The sequence below is a fragment of the Neomonachus schauinslandi genome, chromosome 10 (assembly GCF_002201575.2).
Source record: "Neomonachus schauinslandi chromosome 10, ASM220157v2, whole genome shotgun sequence".
In the NCBI taxonomy this organism is placed as follows: Eukaryota; Metazoa; Chordata; class Mammalia; order Carnivora; family Phocidae; genus Neomonachus; species Neomonachus schauinslandi.
Window position 1 is genome coordinate 56,976,040 of NC_058412.1, and position 18,130 is coordinate 56,994,169.

Here is an 18,130-nt window from a genome sequence, read left to right on the forward strand (position 1 = left end):
ACTTGTTAGAAATGCAAATTCAAATTCTCAGGCCTGCTCTAGACCCGTGAAACAGAAACTCTGGAGGTGGGGCCCAGCCATCTGTTTTAACAAGTCCTCCAAGTGATCTATAGTGAGTCAAATTTGAGAGCCCCTGAGCTAGAGGCAGGTGACCCAAGAGAGTGGAGCCATCCTTTAGGTGATAGAAGGAAGTACAAAGTGGGGCCTCAGTAAATGAAAATGTCCTACTCTCTAGTTTTTAGTCATCTTTTAAAATTTTCTTTCAGATCTGATTAATATAAACATTGTTCATTTTCATAGGCAAGGAAAACAACTCGACAGTCATATTTGCTGAGTACAAAATGGAGAGAAGTCTACCCGAAGCTGGCTAATTAAGGCCACGTAAGTAATCAAGGCAAGCAAGTCAGGGACAATAAATCTCAGACGTGGCTGGTTCTGCTATCTTCACTGATCACCCAAACTGAATGATCAGCAATTGCTTCTTTATTTTTTGCTATGTGGACATTGACAAAATGTTCATAAAGTATTCCTAATTCATAGCAGAAAGATTAAGGTATTTGCTCAAATCTCTACGTTGGGAAACTAAGTTGCCTATTCAGGATCACACCATCACTGATGGGCAAGATCCAAGCTCCAAGATTCTGATTCTAAACTTGTGAAGTATCAAGTTCAATTTTTTCTTTCCCTTTTAATTCTTTCCTTCTTTATGAACTATAGCAATTTAATGTATAACTTTAATTTGCTCTACTTATGAAACATTCATAATATTTGTCCTGAAAAATATTGCCTTTTTAATAAGAGGTAAATTAAGGTTGAATGCAAACAATCTGGTAACAACAGACTTGAATTTGGCTCATTTTGCTCTGTAGGCCCCTGCATATTGTATGAGCTTGCAAAACCCTATATTAAAACCCAGGTTCGTGATGATGCTTTTTCTCAGAGTTAACTTCCATCAGGGACCTACTAATCACAGACTAATTATAGAAGAAACTCTAAAGAATAAGGACTTTCCACCAGCCACTCCAGTATTAGTCCCTCCCCCAGGTTACACTATGAAGGTAGACTCCAGTGAAAATACACCAAGGATTTTTTTTCTTTAAAAATTTGTTTGCTGTGATTAATGTTTAGGATATAAAAATTATGCCTCCATGTTATTCCTGGTTTACATCTAAAATGACCTTGTATCAAGTGTTTTGATTCCCATGGTAAGGAGGTAGTGAGGATTAACCTAGAAGGTTATTGGCTTCCCCTGCACCCCAGGATTTAAATTTACATTTACACCCAGGATTTCTTTTTTATATTGTTATTCCCCTTTCTCCTACTGGGCCAGGTGACATATCACTTTTACAATAACTTCTCCCCTGTGTTTCTCAAAGGCTCATCCTGGCCTAGATCACACACTGAATTTCAGATCTGTGCAGTTATCTGAAAGCTCACAGCATCTTTCTTCTCGTGGGCTTTTAATCAGATACTATTATACCTGGGTACAGAGGTCTGCCTCAAGCCAGCGCTCACTCCCAAGCCCCAGATGCAGACTGACCAACGACCTAATGAGAATGTATTCCTGCAGAAGAAAAGAACCCCTCTTGAGATGTGCACTCTTTTGTGAAGTTCTTTACTTGCCTTTTTTTTTGAACAAGTGAGACAGTGAGTCACTAAATGTTCTATTATGTTATCAAATGAGTACAGATGTAAGGAAAGCCTTTTTTTTGCATTCTTTTTGTTATTTGTAACACTGAATTAGCCAGCTAATACACACTTAATAGCAGGTGTAATCCTCCTTAAGGACATTTCATAAGGATCGCCAACCTCAAGGTGTACCTGATTTTATTCAAACTATGAAGTGATGATATCCAGTGGAACCTCTATGTTCCCAAATAGGCGCCTTGGTACAAACTGTAGATAAACAAGTCAAACCACATCATAAAAGTACGTTTGAGCTACAGATAATAAGAGCTAACGTTTATTGACCTTTTTAGTTTTTGTTTTTTGTTTTTTTGGCCAAGGAACAGACCTATATGTTTTCCATGTATGAATTTGCACTTCTTAACATCCTGATGACAGGTGCTCTCATTATCCCCACTTTACAAATGAGGACAGTGAAGCCCAGAAAGGTTAACTTCCACAAGGTCACACTGCTGGGGGGGTGGCCAAGCCAACTCACAAGAGCTCTAATATGCCACTTGCAAAGATCTCCCCCACCCTCACTCTTCCTTCACTGCCTCCCACTAGGCCTCCTTCCCACCCCTACCCCATGCATTTTATACTGTGGGGTCAGCCTGGAGCCCCAGTTGCCTCCAAGCTCATTGGTCTCCCCGAATCCTACGTTCCTGGTTAGCCACATCCCCGCCCCTGGCTGGAGTCACGCAGAAAGTCTGAACATCTGACACACATTGGTCATGCCTCCTCCCTTTGGGGACTAATTTCACACTGTGCTTAGTGATGCATACAAGAGCATTATCTCCTGCTGCAAGCAGCAGTCCCTAGGGTATCGTGTACCCTGCCCAAGGCTAAAATTGGGGAAACTGAGGCACGCTAACAGTGCAGGAGCAACTTAATTCCTCAAATGCTTGGCAGATGAGGTAAAGATGAGATGGATATATTTGGACTCATGTTTCAATCTGGTGGCTCATCCACCACACTGCCCCTCCCCTCAAGCCTTTCTCCCCTGAGGACTTCTTGGTGGGGAGTTGCCCAGCCCACAGCCAAGCCAAAGCAGACTGGCAGAGCACTGCCAGGGCACCACACCATTTCTAATAAAGGCAAGTGACTACTGCTCCTTCCTCTCTCCCCTTATATGAGCGCCCAGTGGATACGGGGTATCTGACCTGTGTGTCCTACCTTAAGGACCCTGAAGTATTAATTATCGTTAGCTGACAAAGCCGACAGGATAAAAAAGAAAAGAGCCTGTCCATGAATAGTAAACATGTCGTCCTCCTCTGCACCCCACCCCACCAAATACCTGTGTCAAAAGTAGCTGGAGACCACAATTGTTCCATTCAACATTTGTCCACTTGAGACCATCTTGGGGTCTGCCTTATCTCTGCCAGCATCCGAACTCATGGGGAGTGTTAGGATGGGTCCATACTAGAATGGGTTTATCTTTGCCACGTATGACTTGGACCATATTGAGGTTATCCTCCAAAACTTATTTGAGGAATGTGTACTCTAACATCCAGGAGTTTTAGAGCCTACTTAGGGAGAGCTTTAACAGTAGGATGAAGCACAAAGCCAGGCTCCTGGTAAGGCTGAACTGTGGCATGAATAATTTCTCTTCATTCCACAGTCAACACAGATTTATGGCATCTGCCAGGTGCCAGGCCCTGGGCCTGCAGAGGTGAGGACTACAGACACCGTTTCCTGTCCTGATGAGACTTTACGATGGCTTGTTCTGGGAGGATTCTTGGACATCAACTATTTACTTTCGAAAGATTCAGTGGGAATTATTTCAATTTAAGAAATACTCATGACAGCTGGTTTGGGGGCAACTTTTCCAAACATGCTGTAACAAAATTGGCAATTTTAGCTAAATCACACCGTGTTCTTCAGACACTTGACTTGCATTTTTCTTTACTACAGTAGATTTGTGTTCGGAACGTGGAAACTTGTAGGGACCAGCCACTCCGGCTCAACCTTCAAGACAGCTTTTCAGGCTAGGCTTCGTTTTCTGGAAGAACAAATCCTTGAACTATTTTCATTGAAAAAGGACAGTAACTGACAGGACTGACTGGAAGGTAGGCCATTAGTGACCACTGGCGAAATGAAGGGAAGTCTGCTCCCCTAACCGCCCCTCTTCCCTGCCTCCCCCTCCACACACAGAAGCCTGTGCCACGGAAACTCCTTCATGTAAAAAAGGTAGGCCAGACAGAGTCAGTGTAGGGTAATAACAACCTGGGGACTCCCCTAGAACCAATGCCTACCTCTGGGGACAGAATGAGCACATATCCTGATGAAAGCAGTCAGTGTGGGCTTTATAGTAAATTGAAAGCACAATCAATAAAGCTCAGGGGCTTCAGGGTATCTGCAGACTTGAATTTTGAGGCAGTATCTCATCCCTCCGGTCACTCATGAAGATCTTACATGTAGGCTCAGGAAGGGATATGTGTCAGTATTTGTAGATGAGATAAAAACACTCAGTACTGCATGGACCCAGGAGTTCTCCATGGCTCTGTATAACACACGTCCCCAGAATGCTCCATAGGTATGTTATGTAGTGATTTCTATTAATTAAATGTGTTATAATTTTGATGAAGCCCTGCCCCTAGCCTAATTCAGATGCTCTCAGGCACATCGGGTAAAGGGTGGGGGGAAGGATAGAGCTCAGCCATCTGGCAGCATAAAATGTGGCACTGGGGCAAGTGGTAGATACAACTCTATACCCTTTTGAGGATGAGAGAGTGTATTTCCCTTAGATTCTGCCTGGATATTTTGCCAGGATCGGGATGTTTTGGAGAGGCATTGCCACCCTGACTCCAAACCCCAAATTAAAATGACAGCAAGTAAAATTAGAGAGTGTCACGTGCTACTTTAATTCTGAGCTGCTGTTCTTTAGTGGCTCCTCATTGAAGAGTACATAATTATTTTCAAATCATCATTTATCCTTTCATGGTTGAATTAGATTATCAGCTAGAACTTTCAGGGAGATTGGAATTCTACATGCAAACTAGGTTCTTCTGATCACTATTTATGCTCCTTTTGCTTGGCTTTATTTCCTGAACCTTCAGATCATCTGTTTCACAGATAACCATCCTATGACACTGGGGAATATTCAAATGGAAACGATCGGCACTATTTCATATGGCATGTATGTAAAAGACATAGTTTGTCTATAACAGAAACTTAGCATTCAGTAGCAGTATAGGCTTCCAAGAATATTAAAATATTTCTTTAAGGCAATGTAATTCACGTGACCTCTAACTTCTTAAGTATACCCAGGTGTGTGCATGAGTTTTTGTGTGTGTTTTCTACACGTTATTTTAATAAAAGAGAAAGAAGCTCTTCAGAGGGTCTCCGCCTTTATATATGGAGACAAAATGACTTAGAAACTCCCTGGATATCCTCTGATCAACTGTTCTCCTTGCAATTTTGACAGCTATAATGCTTCTTAAAACACCAGGCTCCTGATACTCTTCTTCTTTCTTTCTAAAGAGAAACTGTGATTTTATTTACATATACAGTCAGTATGATAATTTTCTAAATGTGTTTCTACCAACCCTGCTTGATCTCTGTAGTGTCAACTGACAAAATCTATCCCTTTCATAGGGCCAAACAGCTTTCAGATCCCAGGTCAGTGGTCACTTCTTTGGGGGAAATCAGAAGACTTTAAAGAAGTGGAAAAGCCTGGATTTCCTCACAGAAATTGGCCTCAAGGGACGATCTTACAACCTTCATGTTTTCCTAATTTCCACCAGCTCTGTGATCTTTTGATTGGTGTTCATCTACTCCATGGGACGTTATAAACTCCATGAGGGTAGAGTCTGGGTTAGTTTTATGCACCATTATATTCCTAGTGCCTGAAACAAAGAGCTCAAAAAATATTTGTAGAATTAATGAATGTAAAAATATATATATATATATATATATATGTGTGTGCATTGATAAATAAGTGAAGTAAAGAAATTGCTCAAAGAGGCTTTATCCGTGATACTTCATAACCTCACTCTCCATTCAGTAGCCACTAGCCACACGTGGCTATTTAAATTTAACCTTAAAATAATCAAAATTAATAAAACTAAAAATCCAGTTCCTCAGTCCCACTAGCCACATTTCCAACACTCAATAGTCACACACAACTAGTGGCTATTGGATAGCACAGATTATATTTGACAGCGCCGATTACAGAGCATTTCCATCATTGTACAAAGTCCTAATGGACAGCACAGCTCAAGGAAAGCTAAAATTCTAGTCCAAGAGGAGTATTATTCTTCCAGGCTCAATCAGCTCATTATTATTGCTGCTATCACTAATATTAACTGGGTGACTTAGACCCCTTTCCTATAAAACTGTTCTCCACTTGATGATTGAGCATAATCTTCACCTCTTTTTCTTCCGAATGATCGACAAACCATTTGGCTGCTTTGATTTGTAAGAGTCCAAGCACCTAGGTGGTTCTATATACTTTCCCAAGTACCCAAAAGAATCCTTGAAATTGAGAAAATCCACTGTTCTGAAAGTGCATTTATTATACAGGGCAGGTCTCTATGTGCTATACTGAGAATAAGAATGGGAAAGATCTAGTGTGCTCTAGAAGTCATCATTAGTCTACAAGGAATTTGGATTTGTATTAATTTACTTAATTATGTTAAGTGCATGATTGTACGCATTCTGAAATTGTAATTATGTGTTAAACTGGTATAGCCTTCCAAATGAATAATATTCAATATGTTTACCGAGATTTTTTTTATTTCCACAATTAAGCATTTTTAAAAACGTAAGACTGTACTTACAGCCATCTTATCCCATACACTATAAGCAAATATTTTGTCTCTGAGACCAGAGACTAGAAAGTTGCCAGGGGGTAGGATAACAAAACTATAACATTTATAATTAATTAAAAGTAATAATTTGATTTAAGTACCCATACAAACAAAAGCATCTTTAGTGATGATACAAGTGCTAGAAAGAAGGTAAGAGACTGGTGAAGATGATATGATGTTCAGATTCAGGGACACAAACCAGGAAACCGAGCACACTGGGAGAAATATGCAAATTTCTAGGAAGCTTTGTCTCTTGTAGTAAAAAACCAGGTTCTATGCCTCATTTTAGCAAGCTAGACTCTATATAGTCCCATTTTTGTCCATCTCTATTAAAAAGGGGGTCTCCAATAAATACTATGGTTACCTTAACTACACCCACATGATTTAAATTATATATCACAAACTTTTGTCAATCTGCATCGTAAAATACCAAAACCAGCTTTTGAACCAAATACATTTTACCACACCATCATTATCATGTCCCAGGTTTCAGTGACAGTTAATACATTCAATGAATACTAGCACTCTTTTTGACAGACAACAACCTCAATGCCAAACATGCTTGTCAACATAGCTAAAACACTATCATTTTTTGTATTCTGATAACTTCAAATTTTCATACCACAGGTGTTCCAAACCATAGGAAATCAAATATTTCCCTAATACCACACTTTAATGCTTCAAGCCCTACAAACTGAAAAGTACACAATAAACTTTTTTCTAGGCACATTTGTGGGGATTGCACCTGTGCCTACCTGTGAACAGCCTCAGATTCTCTGCTTCACTCTTAGCCTTTATGTCTCAGGACTTTTTGTTTACAAAATGCATGTCACGTTTGGCAAAGACGAAATTGTATGGTTCCACCACCGGGCTTTTAAGCAACTCAGATCTCGTTTCTTAGAAGGTAAACCTAGGAGTTGTCAGAATGCCACACAGCAAATTTATCAATAAAGAACTTTAAAGAATGGGTTTGGAGGTGAGAGGCCAGATGAGTAGAAAAAAGAATTGAGAGGATTCATGCCCCTCATCTCTGCTGATTTCCATGTGGAATTCCAAGACCAGCCCACTCCTTAGAAATCTGTCTTAATAACTGTTATTTTGCAGGAATTAGACACTCAATGTCTTCTAGCTTAAGGGATGTAATATTTGATGAGTGAAGTAAGGCTACTTGACAGATAAGGAGGGATGAGTGGGAACTGTGATAAGCCCCACCCGAAAACATTTAAATTTTTTTAAAAGTACATAAAAGATAGCACAAGCCCATTGAGTACAATCTATGGAGGTGCATATTTGAAGTTTCTACTTGAGCATAGGGCAGAAACCAGAGTTCCTTGCTGGACTTTGCATTCCAATAAAAGTCACAAGGCCATGCTTTAAAAGGGGCCAGAGAGTCCATTTAGAACAAGTTTTTCAAGTTTTAGGTTGTAAAATTATATCTAATTACAAACTAACTTTAACCTTTCTTCACCTTTTCTCCATCTCTCAAATCCCTCAACCTTCGGTTGGCTTGATCAAAGCTGCTTCACCCAACACAGCCACATCCCAAGTCCTTTCTGACCACTGGTGTTGTAATCCATATCATGGAGAGCAGATTTAGAATTTGCCCCAATTTTGTGTGAAACAATAACAACAGAAAGGGAATTCTGAGATCCTTTGCAAGTTTTGAAGGTGCTGTATTCCTGAAGATGATCCTCCGACAGGTGGTATTCCCACTTCTAATGGGAACAGAGTATTAAAATGGTTGGGCTTACACTATTCCACTGTAAACAAACAGGTACTGTATTCAAATCCTATGAGATTTGGGGCAAGAAAATAATCTTTCTACTTCAATTTCCTCAACTTTTAATGTGAATGATGATGGTACCTAGCTCATAGTGTTGTTGTCAGCATCCTATGTGTTGATGCATATAAAGGTGCAGTGCATGTCACCTGGTAAGTACTCAATAAATAATATCTATTTTATTGTAACACTTCCCACATCATTTGCTAATAATCCTGAACATTGATGATACAATGCCAATGACAGCGAGAAATCTGATATAGGGGTTAGTTAGAAGATACAACATAAGAGGAAATGGATTGAAAACAAAGGAGAATTTATTTATTGGGTGCTCACAATGTGTCAGATACTATGATAAGTGCTTTCTTTATATGTATTAGGTCTCATCTACTTTTCACAACATGTCCATGGGCTATGAACTTTTAATAACTGCATTTTGAAAATGACTCATATGGTGATTTGTACTACAAAAACCTGGTTAGGTTAGACTTAGGTTTCCCAGAAGCCACTTCCTTGTATGGTTCTGGGTTTGATTTGGCCAAAAGTGCAATTCACATGAGATTTGGAATGCAGAAATAGAGCAGCAGCTGTTACTCTCTGGAGGTCATCATGGTTAGATGCAGCAGTGGGGACCCAGAGATGCCAGTAGGTTCTCCTCCACTCCACATCCTGCTCTTTGGAGGACCTCTGGCCCTGCTGATGAAAGGCAGCATCATCAGATGCTTGCATGCAAAACTTGCAAGGCAGAAGCTCCCCATGGACTTCTTTACAGCTCCCTACTCATAGGCCCATTCCAGCAGCTAGTCATGGCTGTCATCTCAGAGGGACTGATCTTCACTTCCGCAGGGTCTCCCACACCAGCAGTTCTGTTTCCCTAATCAAACCTCGACTGATACAAGGTAGTAGCATCAGGGCAAGATTAAGTAGCTCACTCAAGGTCACTCAGTGCATGATGGAGCCAGAATTGGAAGCCTTCATCTGCCTCCAGAGCCCAGCTCTTCATCACCACTATGCAGCATTGCCTAGAAGGAGGAAGGAGAAGGAAGGGAGGAAAGAAAAGAGGATTATAAATTAGGAGGGAAGGAAACAGAGGTAACATGGCTAGAAGGGGTGAGAAGGAAGCAGGAGGGAAACGATGAGAACTAGATAGTAAGCAATGGGGAGAGGGGGAGGAAAGGGCAGAGGAAAAACATACAAAGGGGGGACAGGGTAGCAGCCTTCCCAGCTCTACTTGCTCTGCCAATATGTCCTCCTCAGCACAAAGAGGGAATTTTAAGCATGGCTAATATATGCCAGAGAACTGCAGTTCTAGTGTTCAGTTGTTAAGGAAGCAAATGCCCTTTTGGTTTTATTCTTCTATTAGAAACTGAATCTAAAGTTTCATAAAGGTTGTTTGTTTTTTGGTTTTTTTTCCAAGAGAGGACCTAATAATGTCTCAAATTACTCTTTTCTTTAGCCTCTGCTATTTAATTTTTTACAACCTTGCATAAGTCATTGGTAAATATCAACTTGTAAGCCAGCAACCTTTGTTATAGACTGTTCATAAATTGAGAAATCAAATAGTTTTATGCCACAGAACAATGACTAATAATTTAATTACAGATCATCATGTTCAGCTGGGGTGATAATCAATTTAACTATGTGATATTCAACATGAGGGATGTGGCAAACTTTGCACATAATTCCAAAATAGAGGTGTGAAATATCACTTTCCCCTGTGACTACTTGGTTTACCCTAGATATTTACTATGTTTAATATTACAGCTGCCAAGGAGGCATAGAAATTAATTTAAAATCTTGTTGGACTTTATTTTCTACTTTGAAGCAGCTAATACTTTTAAAATACCCTGTTCAGGGTACAGAACGTGCTCTCCAAGTGTCCTGATGTGTATAGAGGTGAGAGGACATTATGCCTGACTTTGAGAACAAATCATCTCGTCCTCGCCATCATCCCGAATGATTGCTCCTGAATTGCATTTTAAGCATTGGTCAGCATGCTTTTGGCAAGACTGTGCCAGGAGAACAGGTTTTATGAGAGGACAGTGATAGAAGATGTGATAATCTTGCCCTAAAACCATCTCTTCTCTCCTTGGGGCCTTGTCCTCCTCTAAGCTCCATGATGTCATAGTCCACTCAAGGGACCAGGTTATAAAGGGACAAGGGGATGCCAAACTTGCTTTTACAACTGGTTGCCCTCTTCCTGCCCCAAGATGAGGTTAAGAAGTGCAGGCTTGAATCAACATTTTTTTTTTTTAATGCTGGATTCATTTCACTGGATTTTGGTGAGTTTTGCCTCTTAAAATGTTATCACAACCTCAAAATGACATCAGAAGGCAAATTTCCATTTATTATTTATATAGTATTTATATTATAAACCACTAACATAGGAAGTAATTATCTTATAATTATCATTATCATAAATAATTGTTCATTATTTGCTATCACTGTGAAAAGAAGGGGCAATGTTAGTCCCCTGGAGCTTCTGGGGCTGGGCCTGGAAACCACCTGAACCCATCCAGCTCACCCATTCAGCAGCCATCACCACGTGCAACTGTGCACATGGAGCCCTAACACCTTCAGCCTTTGTCCTATACCTTTTTGTATGCCCCCTCTCATATCTTTTCTCTTTACTAGTTCTCAGCCTTCCCAGATTCTAGCCTCCTGGGTTACTTCCTTGTCTATCACCTCAGGCATAATTCTGCTGACCACTTCCCTGGTGCTAACCTCTGCCTCTCCCTCTGTTCACAATTTGGATACCCAGTGAGACCATGGGTTCCCACTCCTTACCTCAAACCCTTCCAAGTAGCAACTTCCCAATTCACCCAGCAGCAAGGGGGACTTGAACACAAAGGTAGAAAGCAGAAAGACATGGTGTTCCCTTAGGTAAGCCTCAATTCTGGGGGTAGCTATTAATAGCTTGCTCTAGTCCCTGCACTGGGGCTCTGGAGGATAGTGGGGCCATTGTGGTGTCAACATTATACCTGCACTAAGGTTTCCTCTACCTGAACCCTGGAATACATGACAGGGCAGTGGGGTAGCAGTGGACAGAAAATATGGGGGGATTGCAAAGCAGGGAGATGGACATTCAGAGATCAAGCATGTTTGCCTTGCCTGAGCTTATGATCAGTAAAGTTTTCCTATACCAAGGAGGCAGGGCCCAATAAAGACCCAGCTCTGCTACCTCATTCATAGACTTCAGTCAGACTTTTTCTTACTGGATTCAACTTGTACTCAGCTTCCACATTTGGGTTTGGTCAACTGGCAATGGTTTGAGCTGTACCTCTTGGATTAGGGTTAGAAGGTGATGGTGATCCTCTATTACAGACATTGATTTGCCTTCTCAGGAACACTTCAAACATGCTTTGTAAAACACACGTGCTGCGTAGCTGGGCAACAGCAATAATCCCTACACCCACTCTTGCATGGGACTCTAGCCCTCAGCCCAGTCCAGTTAGCTCCAATCCCCAAGAAAGGGATTTGAGCAACTTTAGAGCAAGTATAGTAAGAGAGAGACGGAAGGAGTTACTAACGTTTATTAAGCCCCTGTTATAAGCCAAGTATTCTTCTAGACATTTTGTTCATAGTATCATGAACATAGCATCGTTTTGTTCATAGTATTTCACGATCCATAATAATTTCCATGAAGTCAGAGAAATTTGCTGTTCTATCTCCAGTGCCCAGAACAGTTCCAGGCTGATAGAAAATTCTCAGAAAATATTTGTTGAGCTCACATAGGATCCAGATTTTGGTTTCTAAATGCCATTCCCTAATAAAAGGAACCAGGACTCTTCGGAGAGATGGCTGATTTTAGAACTGGAGCAGAGAAAATATAAGATGAGCCTAGAGCATCTTATAGTACCAGAAAGCAAAGAAGTGCTCAAAAACACAAAAGGGTCAAAATATGTCAAAGGGCCACAGGAAACACCCTGAAAGTGCTCCCCATGGACAAAGCTGGAGCAATTTGAACAGCAAAATAAATAACATAGCATTAGATTATTACCTAAAATATAAAACATACGTGAGTCCATACTAATATAAATGAATAATAATTAATTAATTAAGAAGAAAAAACAACTCTTCCTTACAAAAGAACTTCAAATATTATATATGGACAGTGCCCCTCCAGGAGGCAGAGCTTAATCCCCCACTCCACACTCCCATCTTGACTGGCTCCAACCTATGTCCAGCCCAGTTCCTAGAGCTCCCCTTTCTAGCTAGGCATTTATAGCTTGTCATGACCTTGTCACTGTAGGTATCCCAAGTTAAGACAATCTTAATAACTATTTGCTGCTTAATATAATCAAGTCAAATTCTGCCCCTTTATACACAATTTATATTAAAACATTTGAGTATTTTATACAGTTATCCAAGGGCTCAGAAAATATTTTCTTTTTTGTCTTAAGGTTTGAGTAATAACTTATATTTATTGAAGTCATATGTGTGGGCATATTGTTCACTATAATCCTATAAGTATTATTATCACTCATTTTCACAAATAAGGAAATTGAGAGTCAGTGAGGGTAAAGGACTTCCCTATACAACTAGTAAGTGGTAAAGCCAAAATTTAAACTTATTCTGATTCCTATGCCTATATTTTCCCACTGTGCCATGCTGCCTTACCAAAAAACAAAACAAAACAAAAAAACAAAAACAAAAAACCCTAAAAGTTCTATAGATACAGTATTCCATATGCAAAGCACTGTGAAAACAGGTAGAGCTAAAATTATGTCTACCAACTTTGTTTCAGATTCTACATGTGCGCTGAGCTTATTGTTTCTTGCCTGATGATTTACTTTCTATACTTACCTGACAGAGAAGGTAACAGATGTAATGTGAGAGCAAAAAAGAAACAAAATGTGTCCTGATGCCAAAGTCAAAATTAACTCTAACAAGAGGGAAAATTTGAAAGAGGAAATTTTCTTTTTGATAGAGTTTAGTTTGGATCTCCCATGCTTCTATAACAATTTATAAATCATAGAATATTTTGGTACTCTACCTTGTTTTTTTTTTTATTGTTTCTTTAATGGAAAGGTTTGCAAATTTTTAAAAAATAGATAGTTTAATGGTTCTCAGTTATTTGGTTTCATGCCTTTCTTTCTCTACCAGGTTCTATGATCTGTGGAGACAACCATGTCTTATTCATCTTTTTAATCCCCACTGCCTGACAAAAAGTAGGGACCCCCCAAATAACGATTGAGTGAAGGAATAAATGAATAAAGGAACAACAAGCAAATTATTATCAAGTCAAAAATAGTCCAAAGGAAGTTGGGCATTCACAGATGAAGTCTTTTCTCTCCAACCAGAGAGTTCTTTCCAGTCCTCTATCAATCCTTTTGATAGGACAGATTTTCTTTCCTCAAGGCTACAGGGTGCTTAAAAAGCAGATTCAAATTCAGTTAACACCCACTGAGAACCTGCTATGTGTCAAGATAGTTCATGTACAATAGCTTATGTAAAACATCTAATAACCATGTAGCTATTATTATCCCCATCTTTCAGATGAGGATGCTTAGGCTCAAAGAAGTTAAATGCTTTGCTGAGGGTCTCACAGCTAATAAGGGGCATGATTGGAAGCTGAACCTGGTCTCAATTAAATTTCAGCACTCCACTCCCCTGCCGTTTCCCCACAGTGTACTAACCCAATGCCACATTTTGGTAGAAATTATGGCACACCTTTTTCTCAGCTTAACATCTCTGAAATAGGAATGCATTTTATAAATGATAGCCTTTAAAATTCCTTGAAATGTAGTAATGGTTTCTCAAAAAAAATTGAATTCACCATCTTTATCCTGTATCATTACCTTTGACCAAAAACTAGTATTAGAGACCTCTATTCTGTTTGTAGTATCAAAAGAAGGCTGAAAGAGCCTAATTGCAATAATTTAAAGAACTGTAGGAAGACAGATCTGATCAAAATCCTTTTCTGCATTATTTTTTTTTGTCACTTAACAATCAGAAATTCTGGGGCGCCTGGGTGGCTCAGTTGGTTAAGCGACTGCCTTCGGCTCAGGTCATGATCCTGGAGTCCCTGGATCGAGTCCCGCATCGGGCTCCCTGGTCAGCAGGGAGTCTACTTCTCCCTCTGACCCTCCCCCCTCTCATGTGCTCTCTCTCATTCTCTCTCTCTCTAATAAATAAATAAAATCTTTAAAAAAAATCAGGAATTCTTAGCTTAGTTAATAGCAGTTTAATCCGCTAATTTCCTCTTAACCTCAACTAGATCACCTCAGAGGCAATGAGGGTTTTGACTGGGAGTGGAGTGGAGGGCATTGAGGGAGTTGATACCATTTGAGAGGACAGTGGGGTACTGTGGGAAAGATAAGAAGGTTCCTCAGGGGAATGTTAAACAATAGGGACAGGTTAAGGAGTGGAGTTTAAAATGAAATAAACATTTTAAAGAAGGTAAATAAATACACTCAAAATAGAGACTACCATACATTAATAAGAGTATTTATAAGAAACTATGGCAGGTAAGCAAAGGGAAGCTGTTATTTCACATTTATGAATAAGTTAACCAAATGCTCAGGATGAAGTGAAATAGTCCCTAATTTATATTTAGACATCAAAACCACTTTTAAATCACTGATTTTTACACTGCTCTAAAACAACTGTTGCCTTTTGTGCCTATTACCACCAAAAGCACTCTCAAAATTGAATATCTAGGTCTTGATCAAAAGTATCTAAGAAGCCAGAGATTTCCTGCATTTGACCCAGGGTCATTGGATCCACTTTTTCTGTCTCATCTGGGAAGATTCATCGATCAACTCAACAAAAATTTTGTCCTGACCCAGAAGTCCCAGGTCAATTTCCAGGTCAAGAACAGTGCATTTGTGCAACCAGTTCAATGCCCTGTGGGCACAGCAATGGAGTACTCTCCTCTCACTGGCCTAAAGGGTCTATATCCCAGCTTATTGGGTAAGCCAAAATGGACTTCAACCCACAGTTCCTTTTCTTTAAGCATGGGTGGCTATGTTTTGTATCTCATGACCCAACATCATGGTTGTTGCTAATTGGACCAGGGGAGGGCATCTAATTCAAGGAAAGCCTGTTTGTAGACTACTGAGCAGCCTATGTATTCTGGTTCAAGAGCACTTTTTGATGGTTGCCTAACTTGGACCAACCAAGTTCTCTCTTTGAAAGATGAATGATTTAGGGTTGCAGAGATACAATGATGCAGAGAAAGACAAATGGTCATTGGAAGTGGGAGAAGAAGACAGACACAGAAGAGAGCATAATGAAAGGGAATAGCTAAGTTACTCTAGCGTAGAACAGTAGAGTAGATGTGGGCAACAAGGTTTGTGAACAACGTTCCAGTTCTATTTTCTGAGACAGCAGGCCATGGTTCTTTTTCCTGAGATATTTTGCTTATTCAGATTTATTCTGAGTACTCCTGAGCCCCAGTGCTTTGGTCAGAAATGGTTAAGTTTTAACCAAATGGTTAAGGTAATGTAGAACATGAATACCTCAGCAGTTTAACACAATGAAAGGTTATTTCACTTTTTACAGAATTTGCTCCAGATTTAAAAGGCTGTTCAGGGCATATGTTCTTCAAAATTCCAGATTTCTAGCTGAGAACTGATCACTGACTCAAATACTTCTCCCTACATGTGATGTAATACTTCTGCTCCCAGTAATTGGCCAAAGCTTATCACATGGTGCAGTTAATGACTGAGAAATGTGATTTTCCAAGTACTAGGAAGAAGAAAACTAGAAATATGAGTGAATCAGGTACCTAAATATGGGATACCTTGCTACCATATCTTTAACCTTTTCTTGGTGCCTTATGTTAATCATTTTACCCTTCCTATGCTTCACTGAAACCCATCAGGTAGTGTTACATTCATGTCATTTAACTCACCTTTGATTCACTGTCAGACACACCTAGTCACGCCTCTCTAGTCACTAGCAAATTTGATGCTTCACAATAAATCTAACAAAACTTGTAGCAAGCAGGGACTTGCATTGTCGAGTAGATGCTTTCAGTAGATGCTTTTTTTCCTTCTAAAATAAGAACAGTAGCAGAGAATGATGGATTTTTGCCACGTGCCGGGGAAGGCAGGGGAGTGGGGTGAGACGATAATGAGAGTTACTGAGATCATCTCAGTGGGACCAACTACTGTAATTTATTTCTTTGTAATTCTGTAATTTACTGCTTCTCTAGGAAGAGTAAGTTCAGTCTGAAAAGGAAAAAAGGAGGGGATGGGGCTAAAATTTACTGAGTATCTACTATGTGCCATCATCTCATACAGGTATCACCTAATTTATTTACCACCAAGCAGTATCTATGGGCTAGATATTACTATCATCTAGCTGATAAAATTGAGACATGAAGAGATTATATGATTTGCCCAAAGTCACACAGCTATGATGACTGAGAATTCAATCCAGGCTTCTAAATCCAGATCTTCAAATCCATGCTTCTCACAATTTCATGAAACACAAGCAGCAGCAAACCTCAAATACATCCTGGAAGAAATAATCCAGATTTTGGGGGGCTATTGCTAAAGGAAATAAAGTTCAGGAAGGATTGAATTGATTTTAGAAAAATTCCAGAGGATTTTGAAGACGGTGATCTCATGCATTTATATACTCATTCATTTATACAAAAAGATGTAATAAATGAAGATTAAAAGGAAGTGAAGATAAAAAGACAAAATGGAAAATCCCTGTTCTCAAGTTGCTCACTGTACTTAGGCATAGCCTCACAAGTAAACAAACAATTATGATGATATAGTGGGACAAGAGTTATTGTAGAAATAAGCAAGTGGTGTTGAGGGTCCTAAGTCAGTGTTGCTACTTAGACTCTAAGATGGAGATTTGTGCACAGGAGTCTTGCCTTCAGGATTAATCACCTATAGGGAAAGTGAAAGAAACTGAACTGAACAGAAGAAGAAGTTGGACTATGATGCAGTCACAACAAAGTCCTCAGACCTTTCACAGGAGGATTATCGGGCTAGGATGGCCTGCAAATTGTCCCGACTGGGGCAATAGGACGAGGCCTCTATATTTCTGTATCAACTAGTCATTGCATATGGACTGCCCATAGGAAGGAAGGCATGACCTTAATCAAGTGGCTCTCTTCAACCAAGGTCAATCTCCAAAATGACACTTAGCTGAGATGTATCTGTTACTAACACTCTCTGCAGTTAGGAAATGAATGTTTCATTCCTGAGGTCATAGAGGAATCCAAGCAGCACACCATTGGACCCACCATAGCCACCTTCGTGGAAGGTTTTCCAGAAAGGATGGCCCTGGAGCTGAGTCTTAAAGGACAAGTAAGAGTTATCTAGGAGAATGGCACATATGAAGATATGACAGCCTGGGGAGAGTACATTTAGGACAGTTTACCATGCCCTTGGGAACAAATAATGCATAAGGGAAACCAGCAAATGCTGAGGTTTAGACGTAGAGGCCAGATTCTGCAGAACATGACACACTATGCTAAGGAGTTTGATCTTCTTCCTGAAGGCAATGGGAGGGCATTCAAAACTTTTATTCAGGGAGTGATATAATCAGATTTGCTTTGTAGAAAGATCATTCTGACAATAGGTGAAGAATATATCAGATGGGGATGAAACTGAAGGAAGAGAAGCAGACTCATTAGGAAGCCATGACAGTGATCTCAGAGAGAAGAATACTTGAATTGACAAGTAGCAGTAGCAGTGAGGATAGATAAAAGTGAATATTAAGGATATTGCAGAGATATTAAGTGGGCAAAACTGAGAAAACTCAAGAAATCAATTATGTGTTGTGGGTAGGGAAAATTTTAAAGTCAAGAGTAACTCAGAGGATGGTTCCATGTACTGTTGATATAAATCCAGAGGAAAACATGGTAAGTTCAGTTTTAAACATTTGTGGAGCATTCATGTGAAGA

General features: G+C 39.9%; 1 protein-coding gene across 1 annotated transcript in view; it reads left to right on the top strand.

Moving 5' to 3' along the window:
• Positions 1 to 359: 359 nt before the first annotated feature.
• PELI1 (pellino E3 ubiquitin protein ligase 1) overlaps positions 360 to 18,130 on the top strand; it is a 95,366-nt gene continuing 77,595 nt past the window's right edge. Inside the window, exons 1-2 of the mRNA XM_044918537.1 lie at positions 360 to 381; positions 15,817 to 15,984. The gene's annotated coding sequence lies outside the window, so the exon portion shown is untranslated. The remainder of the gene's footprint in view (positions 382 to 15,816; positions 15,985 to 18,130) is intronic.